The sequence below is a fragment of the Oryctolagus cuniculus genome, chromosome 6, assembly GCF_964237555.1.
Source record: "Oryctolagus cuniculus chromosome 6, mOryCun1.1, whole genome shotgun sequence".
Lineage (NCBI taxonomy): Eukaryota > Metazoa > Chordata > Mammalia > Lagomorpha > Leporidae > Oryctolagus > Oryctolagus cuniculus.
Genome location: NC_091437.1, coordinates 19,523,274 through 19,538,754, shown reverse-complemented (window position 1 = coordinate 19,538,754; position 15,481 = coordinate 19,523,274). Strand labels below are relative to the sequence as shown.

The 15,481-nt window shown below is 38.7% G+C and overlaps 1 long non-coding RNA gene across 2 annotated transcripts in view; it reads right to left on the bottom strand.

Moving 5' to 3' along the window:
- Positions 1-395: 395 nt before the first annotated feature.
- Positions 396-15,481, bottom strand: part of LOC138850137 (uncharacterized) — a 354,420-nt gene continuing 339,334 nt past the window's right edge. For both annotated transcript variants that reach the window (XR_011389711.1, XR_011389710.1), the window contains 2 exons: positions 14,351-14,458; positions 396-7,288 (listed from right to left, as the gene is read on the bottom strand). This is a non-coding gene — a long non-coding RNA (uncharacterized lncRNA). The remainder of the gene's footprint in view (positions 7,289-14,350; positions 14,459-15,481) is intronic.

The window sequence follows — 15,481 nt, the reverse complement described above, 5'->3', positions numbered from 1 at the left end:
ATATGTTTATTACTATTTGAATAAGTCCTTTTATAAAATGTCTATTGGGGTTAGTGCTATGGTATAGTGGGTTAAGCCATGGCCTGCAGTGCCAACATCCCATTTGGGTACTGGTTTGACTCCCAGCTGCTCCACTTCTGACCTTCCTCCCTGCTAATGTGCCTGGGAAGGCGAAGAAAAGGCCTAAATTTTTGGGCTCCTGCACCTACTTGAGAGAGAAAGAGATGAAGCTGTTGATTCCTGGCTTCAGCCTGGCCTACCCATGGTCATCTGGGGAATGAACCAGCAGATAGAAGATCAACTCTTCCTTTAAAAAAAATAAATCTTTTTTTTTTTTTTTTTTTTTTTTTTTTTTTTTTTTTTTTTACAGGCAGAGTGGACAGTGAGTGAGAGAGTGAGAGAGAGAGAGAGGGAGAGAAAGGCCTTCCTTTGCCATTGGTTCACCCTTCAGTGGCCGCCGTGCCCGGCGCACCGCGCTGATCCGAAGCCAGGAGCCAGGTGCTTCTCCTGGTCTCCCATGCGGGTGCAGGGCCCAAGCACTTGGGCCATCCTCCACTGCCTTTCCGGGCCACAGCAGAGAGCTGGACTGGAAGAGGAGCAACAGGGACAGAATCCGGCGACCCGACCAGGACTAGAACCTGAGGTGCCGGTGCCGCAGGTGGAGGATTAGCCTAGTGAGCCACGGTGCCGGCAAAATAAATCATTTAAAAATTTAAAAAAAAATTTTTTTTGACAGGCAGTTAGACAGTGAGAGAGAGAGATGGAGTTATAGACAGTAAGAGAGACAGAGAGAAATGTCCTCCCTCTGTTGGTTCACTCCCCTAATGGCCGTCATGGCCAGCGCTATGCTGATCTGAAGCCAGGAGCCAGGTGCTTCCTCCTGGTCTCCCATGCAGGTGCAGGGACACAAGCACTTGGGCCATCCTCCACTGCACTCCGGGGCCACAGCAGAGAGCTGGACTGGAAGAGGAGCAACCGGGACTAGTACCTGGTGCCCCAACCGGGACTAGAACCAGGGGTGCTGGCCCAGCAGGCGGAGGGCTAGCCAAGTGAGCCACGGCGCCGGCCCCAAAAATAAATGTTTTAAAAATGTCTGTTACTGTCTGTTAAAACTTTTACCCAGTGGGTTGTTTGGCTTAGCTATTTACAGTGACTTTTACATAATCTGGATATGGTCCATGTATTCTGGAATATGATAAATAATTCAAAAATCTTTTCTCACTCTATGGTTTGTTTTTATCTTCTTAAGAGTATCTCCATTTCTCTCTCTTTTTAGCTTATTGTGCTATGTCACAACGCTGGCCCCAATAGGATCTCTTGATATCATCAAGTTCACAAGGAAGTTAGTCATTTTCCTTACCTGCTCAGCAAGTACACAATGTGGAGATTCCTAATTTTAATGAAGTCCAAGTTATTTTCCAAGCCTGCTTAGTTCTTTTTCTTTCCTATTTTTACAATCACGAAGTCTTCCTATGCCTCCTTCCAAACACGTTATTATTTTATCTTTTATTTTTCAGAATATAATCCACTTGAAATATTGGTGCAAGTGCTATAATGAACTGGTCAAAATTCATTTTCCTGCATGTATTTATTGATTAGATCCATCATAATTTATTGACAGGATTATTCTTCCCCCACACACTGTAGTGTCCCCTTTGCAATACATCAAGTGACAATGTATGTGCAAATTCGTTTCAAGAACCTTTCTTTCTGTAGAATTTTTGTTAAAGGTACATAATCTGAATCTAAGGATAAGAAAACCTCAATTAAAAATGAAGAGACATTCCACAAAATAACTGATCAATACTCTTCAGAGCTGTTAAGGTCATGAAAAATATGGAAACATTCAGAAACTGTCATCGATTGAACAAGAATAAGGAGAGTTAACAACTGAATACAATGTGAAATCCTAAAACAGAAAAAACTGGTATGATCTGGATTAAGTTTGCAGTTTAACTGATAATATTATACTGATGTTGATTTTTTGGTTTAGATTATTGTATCAAAGTTACTGAAGATGTTAATATTAGCTAGTCTGGATGAAGAATACACAGGAATCGCTGTACTGTGTTTTTAACTTTGTAGATTAGTTTAAAATTAAAAATGACTTTAAAAGAACCCAATGGATTCTCTTTCTTTACTCTTCAACATTCCTCAGAACCATGCCCAACCTTTCTTTTCATTCTGTTTTCGAATATTAACTTTTATGTTATTTTTAGTTGCTGTTGATGCTCTACTGGAACATCTGTGGTCTTTTTCTGTGACAAAAACAGTAATTTTACTGTCCCCTCATGTATTCAGAATTTCTACCTGATTGTCCAAACTTTGGAAAGCCATTTTCTTCCTTTTTAGGGAAAGAAATTTGCAGATTGTAGGGTGAGGTCTAGGACTATAGCATAATTTACATCTTTTGTAGTTAATCTAATTTTTCTACCTGGAAGATATAAACTCTGTTACTTCTGGAATTAGTATACATATCCAAAGAAGTGACATTCAAAAATTCTTACACTAACTATGCTCAGATTTTTTATTAATTCATGTTCTTATCATCAGGTTAATTTTATTTTATTTTTCAGCCATGATCAGTTTCTGATAACTTTTTCTTGATCCCTTATATATCTTTGTCATTATCTATTGTCTTTTTTTATGAATACATTTTTGACTGCTATTTCCTGAGTAATCTTTTCTTTTCCCTTACAAGTTATTTGTTCTTTTTATTCTGGTCTTTGCCATTTCTCAGCGACTATTCTCCTCTCTGAGGATTCTTGACGGTTGGCTCACATTATCACACAATGGCAGTGTTATTCTAGAAAATGCATGTGGCTTTCCTCCCCTGCCACTGTGTGAACAGGGCTAGATGCCCGGCAGGCCTCTCTGCTGGAAGATCACATTCAGGTGGACTTGCCTGGAGCACAAGTTAGATTGAGCACTTCCTGGACTGTACAGGAAGGAAACATTTTTTGTCTGTTTGTTTGTTTTCTGGGAGCACCAATTAGAAGCCACTGAAGAGGAATCCTCAGGTTTTCCATGTAAGGAAACCTCACCCTACAGGACAGTTGAATCCATGCTAGGGATATGGGAATGGAGAGCCAGAGGGAGGAGGGCAAGAGATGGCAGGGGAGAAGGTGTGCAACCTGACTGATATAACTGTCATTAGAAAGACATACTGGTAATGTGAGTTTTTGGTTCCTTTTTTCACTTACGGAGCCATATCCATAACTTTAATTCCCTTGAGAGACCTCCTGTCACGTGTTCTATGGCTCTGCCTCTGGCTGCTCAGTTTTACCTGCTATCCTAAATTTGCTTTTCATCCACAAAAACTACTAAAATTGTTTCAGTGGTTACTTCCCCAAAATGGCATTGCTATTTAGTTTCTCTGTGTCTCTGTCTCTCCCATATTTCTTTTTAAAATTTTTAAATTTATAAACAAGGAATAAATTTCATATATATCATTTTAAGAGCATAATGAGGCCAGCGCTGCGGCTCATTAGGCTAATCCTCCACCTAGCAGCGCCGGCACACCAGGTTCTAGTCCCGGTTGGGGCGCCGGATTCTGTCCCGGTTGCCCTTCTTCCAGGCCAGCTCTCTGTTGTGGCCAGGGAGTGCAGTGGAGGATGGCCCAAGTGCTTGGGCCCTGCACCCCATGGGAGACCAGGATAAGTACCTGGCTCCTACCATTGGATCAGCGCGGTGCACCGGCTGCAGCACGCTGGCTGCGGCGGCCATTGGAGGGTGAACCAACGGCAAAGGAAGACCTTTCTCTCTGTCTCTCTCTCTCTCACTATCCACTCTGCCTGTCAAAAAAAAAAAAAAAAAAAAAAGAACATAATGATACTTCCCACCCTATCCTCCCTCTCTTACTCACTACTACTCTCCCTCCTTCTTTTCTATATTTCTTTTTAATTTTTAAAATACACTTTCAATTTTCTTTATAATCACAAGCTTAGCCCTGTACTAAAGAAAGAATTCAACAAGTAGTAAGTAGAAAAACCACTATTCCTCAAGAGAACAGGCAAGAGCTATAAATAAAGTATATTAAAGCATATTACAAAAGAGTAGTGTGTTGTCAGTCCATGTGAAGCCTTTCAAAATGCACTTTAATTCCAATTCCCCAATTTCCATAAGTATATGTTATCTACAGGGTATGAGAGGTTTATGCCATGAATAATATAAATAAGTGGATTATGGTTTATTATGAAAGCACAACACATTCAGAATTCTGATGAAAAAAATAATGTGAAATTCAAAGCACTAAGAAAACAAACCATACAAATAAAATATGAACCATAAGCAGTAACATATAGGAGTGGCAAGGCAGAAGATAAGTTATGGACATGTGTTGACCTGGCTGCACACTGCTACCCACTGACCATAAGGCAATTCGCATCCCTCAGGTCATCCACCAGCAGAGGTCACACAGACAGTACTGAGCACACACTGCCTACTCCCTGGCCAAGGAAGCTGATGTCTTCCATCCCTTTCCCTCCTGGCTCATGCCTGCCACGTAGCTCATGGAAGGGGATAAATGAGAGAAAGCTGTGCCATCTGCAGCACGTTTGATACTCTTGGTGTTGCCAACACCCCACACCGACATCTTATGTTGACCTTGCATTACTGTTACGCATAGTAACACAACACTTACACATCATGTATTAAGAACCTTCACAATGATGAGTACCTCCCACTCAGTTATTACAGAGTTAAGATGGCACAAGTGCTTCACTTAAAGATGCTTAACTGAGTGAGACACGAAGAGATGTTTTCTAATTTTCTGAGGCATGGATTTCAGATAGTAAATAATAGTTGATTGTATCTCACAATTGAACCCACACTTAAGGCATGGAATTCAAAATACCAATTTAGAACAGATAACTTATTAACAAAGGAAGATTTTTGCTTCAACAATTCTCACTGATATTAGGCACAGAAAATCTGCACTAGTTATTGTTGTACATTTTTTCATCAGAGGTTTATAAAATTTATAATGGTTCATTAAACATTTTATTAAAAAATCAATATTTAATGGCTTTGTGAGTCTGGTTAACATTTGCAGCCTGTGATTGGCCTCTTGTAGTCTCTACCAAACTAGAATTCCCAGTGACCACTGCATACCCCAGTAAATGTAATTTCAGACTTTTATATAACTTCTATGATCATCTGAATCACTAACAATTTTAATTTTTGCTCTGGTTTTAAATATTCATTATCATGACTCAGTTAAGCTCTAGTGGTTTGGCAGAGGAAAAGAAGAAAAAAGCAACAAAGACTAAACTGCTGGCTCTAACTCTGAAAAAAAAAAAACTGTAAAAATAAAAATCAACATTCCTACATCAAGAATCTGCTGATATCAAATTTTTACGGAAAGACATAAATTTTTATATAATATGGTAGGAAAATGGCACGATCTACACCCTGACACCATCCTAGGCTCTAGCCCCTACCGCCATTGCTGGAAGCCAGGTGGCCACATGGCCCAATTACCGGTGTCAAGCTCCACCCCCACCCTAATGGGATTCGCTACTCCTACTTCCCTGCCCGCCCTCCAACAAAGTTTTAAAAGGACCTGTTCCTGAACGCGGGCTCTCTTGGCTTGTCTGTCTCTCTCTCTCTCTCTCTCTCTCTCTCTTTCTCTCGTCTCTCATCTCTCGTTCTAGTACTGGCTGCTCCACTTCTGATCCAGCTCCCTGCTTTCGTACCTGGGAAAGCAGCAGAAGATAGCCCAAGTGCTTGGGTCCCTGCACCCATATCAAAGACCCAGGGAAAGATCCTGGTTCCTGGCTTCAGACTAACCCAGCCCTGGCTAGTGTTACTATTTGGGGAGTGAACCCACAGATGGAAGATTTCTCTCCTCTCTCTTCCCCTACTCCACTCTGCCTTTCAAAAAATTAAATCTTAAGAAAAAGAAAAACTCTTGCATCCATTGTACTCGACTCAAGCCATGGCTTTGACTTTTGTTCTTTGACTTCCGGATGGTGAATCCTCAACAGGTCCCTTCCACAGCTTTCCCTGGCTATCTGAGGGTGCCTCTTCTGATGTATCATTTTGCTTGTCCTATCAAAATACAGTCCTCAAAAACAAAGCAATGTATCAAAGCCACAGAAAAACCTTTTGGGGTAGAAACTGCAATATCTGTTCTTGATTTTTTTCTCAAGATGGACTTCTTTTCTAATTTAGATTGTAGGATTCAAACCCATGTTGGAGATTTAGAAACACTAAGAAAAGTCTTCACCTTGTCTGTAGGCACTCCTGCAGTCTATCCATATAAAGAAGTAACCCTCCAATTTCATGAGAAAAATCACTTGTTTTCATTTACCTTTTAGGAAATTTATCTTTACTCCCTAAACACCTTCTACACAGTAATAAACCATATACAATGTTCAGACCTCTCCACATAGCAAAAATCTCAATGATCATCTTTATTTGGCTCCTGTAGAGACAGTAGAAAATATGATCTTTTTTTTTAAGTTCAAATATTTAACTTGGAAGCCATTGAGGACAGGAGCGGGAAAAGGGAAGGGAGTGGAGAAGTTAGGGGGCTGGTTCCACAACAGCCCAGTCTGGGTCAGGCCTAAGCCAGGGGCCTGGGAACTCAATCCAGGTCATCAATGTACATTCAGAGATCCTAGTCCTTGGGCCATCATCAGCTGTCTCCCAGGCACATTGGCAGGAAGCTGGATTGGAAGCTGAGCAGGAGCATGAACTGGGCACTACAATATGGGATACAGGCAACCCTAGACAGGGATTCATTTGTTTTGCTAAACACCTGCCTTGACCATGTTTTCATCTGGGTTGTTTCCCATTACAGACAAGAAAACAAACACTTGCATGGCATAGCAAGTCTTTCATATGAGACGATCTGAATTCCTCTCCAAAAACTATTCTCAGCTAAAGCAAAATTCTCAAGTCCTTTTTGCACATAATTATATACAGAATTTTTCAGAGGTGGGGTTACTGCCTTTCTTCCCCTCTTTGTGAGACTTGCTGCCAGAAATTTAGGTGCACTATTAAACCTCACCAAAGTCTCTCAAAACACCAGCAAAGATAGCACTGTACATTCCAGGAAAAACAGTCTTTTTGAGTACTCTCGAACTCTAAAAAGAAAGCCCATTTACTCTCTCCGGCATCCACGGTAATTCCTGGACAAAAATCTCTTAAGGGTCTTACCTGGGTTGTGTCCACTTCTGCACTGAACTCATGTGATACACCATCATTGATGTTGTGTTCTGTAATGTCGCCTGTAGCACGCTGGTAAGACAGCGATTGTCTAAACAGCTGGAAGGGAGTTCTCCTAAGGAGTAGAGGGATTCTCTTATTGGAGGAGGGAAGGTGAAGGCTGAACACACAAAAACTTTAGTCTACTCCACGCAAGTATCTTTTAAGGGCCAATGAGTGCTATCCTCCATATGAAGTGTTCCTTATCTCCTCCTACAAGATGTGCTTAAGTACACATTTATCACAGCATAGAGTACTACTTTGTATACTGATCTTTCTCTCTAGACAGTAATTCCTTGAGGATAGTCTATATCTTGCTCATTTCTGTATATATATAGGATTGAGGAGAGAATAAATCCCAATATAGTTCTTTGTATCAGTAAAGTGAAAAACAAGAGTTCTTTTATCTTATTCTGTGTTTTAACATGTCCAAAAATTACACGCATGAACAGTTACTTTAGTTCTACAAGAAATTCTTCATTGAAATATGATTCAAATATAATGGCTTCAACTTCAAGCAATAGATGATATGAAAAACAGTCCTTTTTCTTTAGCAGGATAGCTCCCGATGACACAGTCCATTATGTTGATCAATGTCCTTACTTAAAAACTTATTTGAAAGCAAATTTAAGATCTGATGTTGAAAATTACTCTTCAAATTCATTGTGAATACAAAACACGTCTCTCCTTACCATCTGGTGTATTTCCTTTTGCTAGTTAATAAGAATCTAGCAATGCATGCTTCCATTTTGCCTTGATTATCAAAGAACAAACAATTAAAATTTAAACTCAACTATGTTAGCCTAATTTAGGCTTCCTGGTGTAATTATTTCCTAATCAATTTCTCCAATTTATCATGTATGAATCACCCAGGAGGCTGGAAGAGGTGTTGTGCTGTAGTGGGTTAAGCCGCCATTTGGGAAGCCTGCTTTCCTTATCAGAGTGCCAGTTCAAGTCCTGGCTACTCTAGGCTTCTGATCCAACTCCTTGTTAATGTTCCTGGGAAGCAGCAGATGAGGGTCTAAGTACCTGAGTTTCTGCCACCTATGTTGGAGACCCAGAAGGAGCTCCTGGTTCCTGGCTTCAGCCTGGCCCAGTCCCAGCTGTTGATACCATTTGGGGAGTCAATCAGTAGTTAGAAAATCTCCCTCTCTCTCTGCTTTTCAAATAAATGAGTCTGTAGGTGATCCTTTGAGACCACCTGCCTTGCCCATGGGGGAGGTTGAGAGGGCATGGGGCACCATGCCTCCCAGGAGGGACCCTGCAGCCTGGCTGCTGGCCGGTGTTGGGGGCCCTGGGCACATTTCTTCCTACCCCAGTCAGTCAGGTAAACTGCTCCTGGGTTGTGGCTCAGGCCATCAGGAAAGCTGATGTGACCTTCAAGCTGTTTGCAGAAGCATAGAGGTGCCAATATCAGCTCTATCCTATAGAATTACTATTGCCCTGAATTAGCTACGCTCCCTCTGCCTGCCCTTTTAAAGCTTATGCGTGATCATTAATAAATGGACATGTGCACCAAAACTGGTCTCCGGTGCTTCAGTCCTCTCACAGGATGAGCCTGCATGAATCTTTTTTTTTTTTTTTTTTTAAAGAAAATCACATAGAGTTACTGTTCAAAATACATGTTTCTAGGCCCCAGGCACTGAGATTCTGACAATATCAGTTCTCAACTTTTCCATTTTGAACTTCTGATCAATTTAGAAGGTGGTAAGTAAATATATAGGTTTGAATTTCCAGAAATATATTAGAACAAAGCACACTTCCAAACAAGCAGAAGGACAAAGAAGAAACGATACAGAGGCTGTTCTAAAAGAAGGCGGGGAAAGAGTTCTCTGAGGGACAGGAAGGAGAGAACTCTGGGCATCTGGAAAGACCCCAGCGTGTTTCCTTCCCCACTTTGTTGAGATGTAATTGGCATTCAGAAAATATCTCTGTTAAAAGATTGTAGAGCACACACTAAGACTTCTTATGCTCTAGGGTATGCACCTGAAGATTGATCTGTGCAAATTTACAAATATACCTGAGGATAGGGAAAGAATTAATGAAAAGCAGAAGACAGAACGTTCCAACCCAAAGTGTGAAAAGAAGGATTGTAATAGCAGACTACATCCAACAGTGTAGGGGAATGACACCATACTACAAAAACAACATTGCAACCAATACATAAAAATAATTTCATGCCCATTCATGATAGAAATTCCTAGCAGAATTAGTATAGAAGGGAGTCTGTTTAGTCTGAAAAAAAAAAAAAAAAGGGCACTTGGAAAATATTACCAAAAACATTCTCCTACATAGAATAATGTTAGAAACACTCCTTTTAAAGGAAGAAATACAGAAGCAAATTCATACATTCCTGCTTTTTTCTTTTTAAGTTTTGCTGTGCAGAAGTGTGTATGCATTTGTGTATTTCTTTCTTTATATAAAAATGAACATTCATTTTGTACTCAGCATTTTGCTTTTCTCACTTCACAATATATCCTAGACTTCATTTCATATTAGTTCACAGTTTCCTCATTCTTTTTTGTAGTTTCATAGTAGCTTACTTGCAGATTTACATAACCTATTCATATTCTTAAGTGATTAGGTCATTTCTATGCAATATTTTATAATTACAAATAATACAATTATACACAGTCTTTGCATATTTTCTTTTTTTTTTTTTTAATTTTTTTGACAGGCAGAGTGGACAGTGAGAGAGAGAGACAGAGAGAAAGGTCTTCCTTTGCCGTTGGTTCACCCTCCAATGGCCGCCGCGGCCGGAGCGCTGCGGCCGGCGCACCGTGCTGATCCGATGGCAGGAGCCAGGAGCCACGTGCTTTTCCTGGTCTCCCATGGGGTGCAGGGCCCAAGCACCTGGGCCATCCTCCACTGCACTCCCTGGCCACAGCAGAGGGCTGGCCTGGAAGAGGGGCAACCGGGACAGAATCCGGCGCCCCGACCGGGACTAGAACCCGGTGTGCCGGCGCCGCTAGGCGGAGGATTAGCCTAGTGAGCCGCGGCGCCGGCCTCTTTGCATATTTTCACACTGTTGGAACCATAACTTAAAAGTCAATCCGCAAAAAACTCAGTCTAAATGGGAATGCCCATTTAGGATTTTTTTTTTTTTTTTTTAGATTTTGCCAATTTCCTATCCATGGAAGTAGAAGCTTTTACACTCCCACAGTCATTTATGAGAATAATCGTTTCTTTATAATCTGCCAAAACAGTGTTCTGTTAGATTCTTTACATTTTCCAATTCTAGTAGGTGAAAAATAGGATATATTAAACTTCATTTTCATTTTTACTGTTAACATTGCACCGGACTCACATGTTTAGGGAGCATTTTATTGCCTATGTCCTTTTTAACATTCTTAAATTGGATATTGGATAACTGATTAGGAGTTTTGGGGGAGGTTGTTTTTCTATTAGCTATTCAGTCATTCTTCTTTGATTTATAACAGTCATTAATGTATTAGAGATAACAGTCATAGAACAGTGCTTCTCCCACATTTGTTATTTGATCTCTCTTTGGTATCATTTGTTGTCATGCAGAAGTTTTTCATTTTTACTATATTTGGTTTCTCTTTTGCTTGACTTAATCTGGATTTACAATCAAAGTGAGGTTTTCTATATCCACTCTATAGTAATCTGGTTGTATTTACTATTAATACTGATAATTTTTGGTTTTTTGAAGTTTCTAAGTCTGATCTACCTGGACCTTGTTCATACACATGACATTAGGCAGGTGTCAGTTTATCTTTGAATAAATAGCTATTTAATAAAGATAAACCACAAATTAATGAAATTGCTTTATCACTGACAGTGTGGGAACACAGTAAGAAAAGGCAGAATGAGTTACATCTTTCTGAGAATATCTTTACGAATACCATTGGAGTTGTAGTAAGGCTTTATATGTTGAAGAGTATAATTATATCAAAATGAATGAGTAAAAACACAAAAATTTATACCATATTAGCAAATGATCCTAAGTATTTATTAAAGGTGAAATATGAACACACAGAAGAGAAAATAGAAACTATTCCTCCATGTGAGTCTAATACTTAACCTCTGTTCTTAGATTACAAGCAAATTAAGGGTAGAGAAATCTTGACTTTGACACAGAAGACTTTTGTGCTTAGTGACATGGTATAGGCAATCAATAAATGTTATAGCATTCAGCAAATGATAGCTATTTGCTCACAAATCTGGTTTTAAAATACCATTCCAATATCCTTCATGGAGGATCTCTGTGAGACCTCAGTGGAAAGAAAGGGTCATCAAAGGATATACTCTTCTCTGAAGGGAGGAGAAACATCAAGTTTGCTTATGGCCATGTCCAAATACTAATGGAGTCTATGGTCACGAAAGGCTTCCATAGCCTTGGCAGCCCATGGCAAGAGCTTTGGGTAATCACTGACATCATAAATAAGACCGTTAACTGTTAAAGGAACAACAGAAGTCACTGTGCACTTGCTCCTCATGTAGGGCCTCTGTCCCTAATGAATTGTACTATGAGAATCGACTGCACATTTTCTTCCCAAATTGTGCTCTATATGTTGTGTGTGTGCATGGGTGCAAACTGTTGAAATCTATGCTAAACATGGTGTTGGTCCTCAGTATATAAAATCAAACTAAAATTGAACCATAATGAAGAAGAGACGGAGAGGGAGAGGGGGATGGGATGGGAGTTGGGTAGGGGTTATGGGGGAAAGAACCACTATATTCCTAAAGTTGTATCTATGAAAAAATGCATTCATTAAGTAAAAACTTAAAAAATACCATTCCAAACAAAAGTAACTAAAACTTATAAAAGAATTGAATGATATTAGGACTGAGGCAACACAAACTGTGAATTCTCAAAAAAATGATAGGATGACCTCAGAACAATAGAGGATCTGGCTTAAAGCATGTGCATTGGCCACATCGAGGACAGTGACATCACAGTGAGGAGTAATACACTCTACGTACATACATTTAGTGATATTGAAGTATAAGCACGCAAATAAGTAAACAAAATGCAGTGGGAAGGGAAAAAGCTTTACTTTACAGTGGACAAATAAAAGAGGTTTTTAAAAATCACCATTTTGCAGTCATCGTTGCAATAACTGATTCTGGCAAGGATATCAATGAACATTAAGTAATTAAGTGAGTTTAAGGGGCAACAGGATCTCTAAAAGTCTAAAAATATCTCTCCAAGTTCATCATGATGTGGAAAGGCACTTTTATAATAAAAAGAGTATGGCTTATACTACTTTCACCACGTGGTCCAATTAATATTACCAATAATGAGATCTATCAGCTTCTCTTATGGAGAATTCTTTCTAATAGTGCATGACGTAAATTTAAACATGAAGCATTAACAGAGAACACAAATTAAAGGACATGTTAAAAACAAGAGACATCTTATAACCTTGAAAACATGTCAATTTGATAAAGACAAGGAAAGGCAGATCCAGCATTCTAGATTTTGAGACTGGAGATAAAAGCCTCTTGATATGCATAATCCTGGACCAGATCTTAAACCAAGAAAAATTTTATAAAGGATTGTATAATAATAATGATGGAAATATTCAATATGGAAAGGATTTAGATAATAATACTATATCAATACTGAATTTACTCAAATTGATCATTTTGCGACGATGATTTAAGAGAATAAAAAGAAGGGTTTTTTTTGTAGCACAAGAATGCCAATGATTTTAAGACTGAGAAATCATTATATCTGCAAGTTATTCTCAAATGGTTTGGCAAAAAGTATTTTAAGAAAGAAAATTATGTATGTATGTACACATACACGAGACTACATATATGTGAACATTTATAAGACATTATGTTATTCAACTTTTATGTTTGAATTTGTTCAAAATAAAAGTTAATTAAGTTTTAAATACCATGAACACAATGAAGGTATCCAATTTTGCCCATCTGTGTACTATTTTTCTTGAAATCTTAGCTGATACAATAAGAATATTCAAAGGATTAAGATTTTAAAAGAAGGAAATTGAAATCCCACCCTTTATAGATGACATAATTGTCCATGCAGAAAATCGAAAAAAATGTAGACCATTTATTACATCTCTAAAAATCAGCAACATTGCAGAAATACAATTTTTCAAAGCACCATTCATAATGAAAACAAAAGGTATTTAAGATTAAATCTAACAAATATGCCCAAGACCTGCACACATAAAAGTATACAATTTTCCAGAAAGAATGAAAGAAAAGTTAATGAACTTTACATCACATATTTATATCACATATTCATGGATGGGAAGACTCGCAAACATATTTCTTTTTCCTAATTTGATTTAGAGTCAAAATAATTCTGGTTTAAAAATCTCATGACTTTTTTTTCCTTGAAATTTTTGAATAAGAGTCTAACACTTGTATTGAAGAAACTAAAACAGAAACAGCAAAGGCACTTCAAAGGAGGAAGACAAAAAGAAGCAGGAGGAGAAAAATATGAAAGAGTAGGAAGAGGAGGAACAGGTGGAAGAGTAAAAGAAGGAACTAGAGGGGGGTATGCAGGAAGGAGGACTAACAAGATCAAGAAGGCAAAGGAGGATAAGGAACTTGCCCTGTCAGGACTTAGGAAATAGCTGGACATTGGACAGGGTTTGCAAGACTGATCACTGGGACTTGGAAGAAGCATTCACTAAATGGGGCTTGGAGAAATGGTTATCCACTTGGAAAAAGAGAAAATTAGATCCATGCTTCATGTCACATACAATATCAAACCCAACTGAAATACAAAATTAAAATTAAAAAAACTTTAAACTTTCATTAGAATATATATTTCAGTGTCCTATCTTTAAACAAAATAATAGCATTTTAAACAGGATCCTAAAAAGCCATAATTCTAAAAGGAAAGTTTGGTCAGTTTACCCAAACTAAAGTTATAATAATGTACTTAAGAAAAAACATAAAGAATATATAAAAACAAACTTCATACTATCACAAGATATGTTTAACATGATAACTAATAGAGGATTAGTATAAAAAAAGTAACACAGAGGGTGCTGGACTATGCATGACCACCAACCCCTTACCTTGGGAAGTGCCCCAAGCCAGTCTCAAGTTTGAACTGGGGCTCTGTGGCCCCTGGACGAACCTGGCATTAGAGTTACCACAGCCTGCATACTGAACCAAGCCAACATACCTGCACAGCCTCCAGGACATCCTGAATCTCAGCAGGCAGAGTGTCCATTCCATGAGTTTGGAGAAAACGAGAAGCTGGTATAGTCAAGGCTCTCCTTGGTTGTTCCACCTGGGAACAACCAACAAAGCAGACAATTGATACATTAGCAGAGTTGTTGTGTGTAATATGCTTTTGTCAAGAGCTTACAAAACATTCATGGCTTGACATTCATGGCTTGGAAAAACACTCATTGCTCAAAATTCCAGAAGCCAGGAAATCTAAGATCAAAGTGCCAGGTGATTCACCTTCTAGTGAGCACTTTCTTCCTGGTTTGTAGACGGCCACCTTCTTGTTCACAAGACAAAGGAGCTCTTTCTGTGTGTAACGGCTTCAAAGGGCATTCTCGAGGGCTCCACCCTCGTAGTCCAAACACTTTGCAAAGTATCATCTAAAACCATCACATGGGGACTAGGTTTCAACACATGAATTTTGACAGGACTGAAGCAATTCTACAGCAGCCTGTTATTATATCATATTGACTAATTTTAACTTGCACTGATCTGCATTTTACGTAAGTACAGACCAAAGCGAAAGCAAACCCGAGGAACATTAAAACAACTTACCTACACCTTTGCTCGTCTTCTGGTATTAAATTTATTAATGAAAAGTCTATAGGAATTGATAGCAAAAGCTTTTGCAGTAAACTAAAATAACAGTCAATCACAGAACAAAAATTTAAAATTAAAAAAATAAAGTCTGAATAGGAAATAACACTATTTCTTCTTCAAAACTTATATGGATGTGGGAGTTCAACGTAATGTCTTAGGAGTGATAGGTCAGTGCCAGTAAGAAAAGTAATACTATGATGCTCATTTAAAAAACAAGATTATAGAATACCTACAAAAATATTTTAATGAGTAAAAGACAAAATCATTTCATGGGAGGAAAAAAATATGCTCAAGAAACAGAGAAAATGTATGTCATCTCATTAGGACTCTTAGGAATGAAAAAGAAAATAACTGGTGACACAACTTCAACAAAACCAACCATGGCATTCAGCAGAGTCTGTATCAGAAAACAAGCATTTTTCAAAGAGACCAACGATTCATTTTGACTTTTGATTATTAAATTGTATGTTTCCTTAAGGGTGCT